The sequence below is a fragment of the Ipomoea triloba genome, chromosome 8, assembly GCF_003576645.1.
Source record: "Ipomoea triloba cultivar NCNSP0323 chromosome 8, ASM357664v1".
Lineage (NCBI taxonomy): Eukaryota > Viridiplantae > Streptophyta > Magnoliopsida > Solanales > Convolvulaceae > Ipomoea > Ipomoea triloba.
The window spans coordinates 17,961,079-17,967,078 of record NC_044923.1 but is presented as its reverse complement, the minus strand read 5'-3'; positions in this window follow the sequence as shown (position 1 = coordinate 17,967,078).

Sequence of the window (6,000 nt, the reverse complement as noted above, 5' to 3'; positions counted from 1 at the left end):
AGAAAAGAATAATGTACATATTACTATGATTTTATAATTTATTGAAAAATTAAAAAAATTATATACATTATAATGACATATGGGCTAGTAATAAATTAAAAAAATTTCTAAGAGGTACAGGATGTACCTAGTACCATGTTTCACTAATGTATATAGCAGAAAACGAGGTATAACACCCTAATTTTAGAAAATATACAATACCTATAACTATGTTTCTTTAATTTAGTAAAAAAATCGTAAAACTATAAATATTATAGCGATAGTTATGCTAATAATGTAATCGAAAATTCTAGAAGAGGTAAATGACCCACTTCTATATTTCTCTAACGCATATAGTTAAAAAAAAGAAAAAAGAAAAAAAAAAGAGGTGTAACACCCTATGTTGTCTTCCACATTCTTCCTTATTTTGGAGGAGAAGTCAAAAGTACAACATGCTCTTAAAAAATTCTAGAAAAGATAATGCCATGTACCTATTATCATGTTTCTCTAATTTAATTTAAAAAAAATCATAAATTATACATATTACAGTCATGATTGTGCTATTAATGTATTAAAATTTTTAGAAAAGATACATGATCAACTACTATGTTTTTCTAATGTGTGTGTGTGTATGTATATATATAGTAGGAAATGAGGTGTAAGCACCTTATGTCGTTTTTGTAGTTTGTCCTCGAACAATAGTAACTTATAACAACATGTCATTTGTGTTTAGATGCACGAATTCACAAATGCACAGGTCATCTTTGTCAACAACGTTCCATCGGCATAGACTTTGCCATCCTTCTCTCAATCATGTCCTCCCATCCCGGCCTCCCATTCATAACCTTTGATTTCCATTCTTGGCCTCTCGTGTCTAGAAGAATTAAGGTTGGAGGAAATGCAATATTGTGGTCCTTAATAACATCCATTGGTATATACTACTAAAATATCGAAAAACACATGATTATAATCAGGAAGAGAAATTTCTACAATTTTTTAGTTCTCATTGACAAGAAATGTTTGGAATTATTACCAAGGCACCGCGGGTTTTTTTTTTTCTCCTGCTAGGGATTTTCGGGCTGAATGTATTATCCTGACCAGAAAAGTTCAATTCCAAAATGGTAAAAAAACATTCTTGTTTTTCTTGCTAGAACTTCCCTTCCCTGCACCTGGACCCGCACATTTCTTGAATCGACTTAAAAAAAAAAACTTATTGCAAAAACATATAAAACATATAACATAAAAGAAAATCAAGAACCAAAAGTAGCTTACAAGAATTGTTTTTTTTTTTAGACTTTGTAAACCCCAACAACATGCGCGCTTTTACTTCTTCATCATCTTCCTCTACTTCATTCTTATCCTCCTCGATAACAAAATTATTGTCCTCTTCATCACCACTGCAACCATAATTCTCTACTTCAGTCTTATCCTCTTCATTAATAAAATTGCTATCATCACCATTATCACCACCATCATTATCGTTGTCGTCATCATCATTAACAACAACATCATCATCTTTTTCTTCTTTCACCTCTTTATTTACTTGAGGTTGTGCATCTCTCACTACTATCTTTTCACATCCAAATTGGTCAAATAAGGCGAAGTCAAACAGTCCATAACCACCATAGGAGAAAACCAAGCAATCTCCATTTGTGATAGAGTTATCTTCCACAAATTTTGCCCAATAATTGTTCTGAAAACACAAACCATCTCCAGTTTCTGTCATCTCCATGCTCCAAACTTTCTTAAAACAATTCCTAAGCATTACTTTTTTGGAACAACTTCTCCCACAGATTCCTTAAACGAGATCGGAATTTCCTATTAGGGAACATGCATGTACGATTGGATAAGTAAATTAATGAGAAAATCCTAGATCAATTTCAGGACAGAAAAGCAAGATCTAAACAACAACTAAACACACATAAAAATAGGAAACATTCTTGATCAAATTATTATATATAAATATAATCACACATGAGCGGAATAAAAAGGGGATTTTTTTATAATATAATACTAAGGGAAAATTGTAATTTATGCCCCTCCATAATATGTCAATTATCAATGTCACCCATGAATTAATGTGGTGTAAATATTGCCCCTCAATTTTCAAAAACGGTACATATATTGCCCTTCCCGTGGTGTAAATATTGCCCCTCTTTCGTTACGGGAGGGGCAAAATATATGTACCGTTTTTGAAAATTGAGGGGCAACATTCACACCACTAATAATTCAGGGGTGACATTGATAATTGGTATATTATGGAGGGGCAAAAATTACAATTTTCCCTAATACTAATCAAGAATAAATTGTTTGTTATTCATAATGGAAAGTTTAATTTTTTGTTTGGGTGATTTAAAAGACAAACATCATATGAATATATAGGAGAAAATGAGTGCAACCTTAAGCATGGATGCTGCCTAGTAGACATGTAAAGGACGATTGGATTGAAATATTGTTTGTATGGGTTCCTCTCTTTGGATCTTTGGGTCTCCAAATTAAATAATTGAGTCAAGTCAAGGCTATGTATAGTAACCACAACAGTGAGAGCAACAAAATAGAACATTTGACATTAAGATAAAACATTGTCCTGTATCACTTGAGCAACTAGTTCTTTGTTCCATATTATTATTGATTCTCTTCATAAATAAAATAAAAAAAAGTCCAAGTATTCAAATCCAAACAAATAAATCTCTTTACACTATATCAATAAAAAATGACTAAAATCCATCAAGAAAATTGTATTGATTTATCAAGAGAACTGCATCTAGAGCTGTCAATTCGTGTATACGGGTTCATTAACGGGTTGACACGATAACGACACGAACACGATAAGGTTAAACATGGACACGACACATTAAGGTTAACGGGTTTAAAATTGTAACATGAACATGAACACGATTTGTTAACGCGTTAAACGGGTTTATACAATAGACACGTTTTATTAACAGGTTTCGGATCGTGTCAACACGATATGACACGAAACCCGTTTAAACCCGCTAAATCTATTAATATATTAACAAACTAAAATTTAAAGTTAAGTTATATAAAAAAGAAACCTACAATCCAATCCATCAAACAAACTAAATAAATATTCAATTATAAAATAATATCCAAAAATCATAATTAAAGAAGTACATACTAATTTTTAGAATAAAATTGAACACAATAAACATTCAAATTTCATATTGTTGAACATTAATAATTGGTGTATATATGATCTTGGCCTAATGTAGTAAATTCATCTTTAATCATGTTCATGATATATTTTATAAAGACAATTGTTCTTACTTAAATGACAATGGTTCTTAGCAGGTTCTAAACAGGTTTGTGTAAACGGGTTAACACGATAATATTAACGGGTTAAACGCGTTCTTAATAGGTTTAACGGGTTGACCCGTTAAGACACGAAAATATAACGGGTCCTTAACGGGTCAACCCGTTAACGACCCGAGACATGTTAAGGCTAAACACTAACCCGTTATTTCCGTGTTCGATTTCATGTTGTGTTAACGGGTCGTGTCCATAATTGCCAAGTCTAACTGCATCAACATGTAAATCTTAAAATTACCCACTATGCATAAATCACTTTGAAGGTTTACACATAGCAGTGAATTATAACTACCTTCTTATGATATCCTAGGAACATGTCCTAATCCAACATTATACAAGCATTCAACTAAAATTTCTAGAAACATAAATAAATTTTTTGACTTAACTAAAAAATAAAGCACATAAAAAAAAATAAAGCACATAAAAAAATAAAAATAAAAAATAAAACAAATAAAAAGTTATAAGCCAAAGACCTTGTGCTCAGATGGCATGTAGTGACTCTCTCATATGAGAGGTCATGAGAATGAGTCTACAGCGTAATAGGTTGAGAAAGTATGTATGAACAGATACTACATTATAACAGCGTAAATAGTATTCAAATTTCGAAAAACTGTTTACATTTTAATTTTTTTGGGAAAAATTAAAATAAAAAGCTAATTAAGTATGAGTATCTAAAACTCAGAAAGTGAGATGACAGATGAGACTCACTGGGAGGTAGAGAACCGAAGACGGAGTGCCGGTTCCACGGAGAGGCGGAGACGGAGTCACGGTACAATGGAGAGGCAGAGACTATGGATTCACGAAGAGGTTGAGAGGGCTACAGGGGTGACTGGGTGCAAGTCGGAAAGCCGAAGAGAGAGCGATGAGTGCGTGAGAGCAGGGAAGGCTGAGAGATAAAGACAGTGAGTGTGAGAGTGGTAAGTGACGGAGAAGATAAGAGATAGAGTAAAAGAGAATTTTATGTCCGAAACCCTAAAATGAATCGTTCTGAAAAAAATACAGTATTTTTAAAATTATAATTGTGGTAAAACTATTATATATTTGGAATTATGCTAAATATTATACTTAAACTTATTCTTTCATTCTATATTATGCATTTAAAAAATTTAAAAATATTGAAAATTTTCAAAAACTCATATTTAAGCCTACAATTTGTTATTTTACATTTTACTAAATATCTTTTTATATGTACTCAAAAAATAACTTTTTTATATTGATGTTTAATTAGGTGTTTTGTTGAATACAATTTTTTATGACTAAATGATAGCAGGCAAGACAAACAATATGACCATGGAAATATAGTAGATATCGCGATAGTAACCTATGATTCTACAAAGAAATGTTGGTTGGAACGAAGAAATATGTTGGGTCAGGTTTTATTTGCTTGGGGGTTGGGATCACCTTATTAACTTTTTGACCGTTGGCTCATTATATATATCGTATGACCCAATTTATATTCTTCTTTAATATGTGTAATCGTATTTTTTACTATTAATTTAAGTTTAGTATATTTTATTAGATTATTATATTCTTTTTAAATTATCAAAATTTAAGAACTCATATAGTTATTTATATTTTTCAATGATGAACTTGAAGAAAGGCGTACACCAATGGGGTTGAGACAATCACAATATCTGCGGAAATAAAGAAACCAAAGACGATTCAAGTACAGTTCTTTGTCAGGTTATCTTTGAAGGATGAGCGGGAGGTGGAGTTGCGGAAAAATGAAGAATGGGTATTCAGGGTTTCAAATGACTGAGTTGTAGCATTTATAAGATGAGTTGTTGGGTTTGAGTTAGTTGGGGCTAGAAACTAGATCAGGTTTGTGTCATAGTTTGCATTGGATTTGGGTTTAATATCGTGTTATTGCAATATGATGTATCTAAATATTCTATCAGGTTATTTCTTTCTCAAAATTTAAAAGTTTGCCCTAACATATAATATTTATAGACATTTGTTTTTTTTTTTTTTTAAATTGTCTTTTTATCTTTAAAAAATTTGTCTAAAGATTATTATTTTACATCTAATTTAGATTTGTGAAAATAATTGTTTTGTAATAATGTGTGTTTATTTTAAACAATTTCTAAAAGTATATTAAACAAATACTACACTGTGTATTTTCAAAAATAAAAATAAAAATACTACACTGTGTTAGAGTCAATAGTACTCAAAATTATTTTTTGAACAAATTTTAAAATTTTAAATTTTAAAGTTAGAATAGAATTTAATTCTTTGTATTATGTTAGAATAGTTTGAATTTATTATTGCTTTTTCATATTAAAATTATGAAATTATCATAATATTACATGGATGTTATAATATGTTATATTTGTGCATCACAAATTCACAATATATAAGTGTAATTATGTAGCTTTTTGTACATGTTTTATACTTAATTTATTATTTGTCAGAAAAAAAAAGAATTTACATGCAATCACATATTCATATCATTTAGTTAATATTGTATACTATCGCTTAATACTCTTGGAGTATATTCTTATATAATTGATCGAATTAATACTATGTATCACACGAGTGAAATTTTAAATATTTTGTATTCAATATTTTAATATAGTTTATTATTTTTAGTAATTAACCACCTTAAATATCAATTTATATTTTAATAATATTAATAGTTTTTAATAACATAGAACTATTTTAATAACATCTGTTAATTAACTTCTTTCTCAC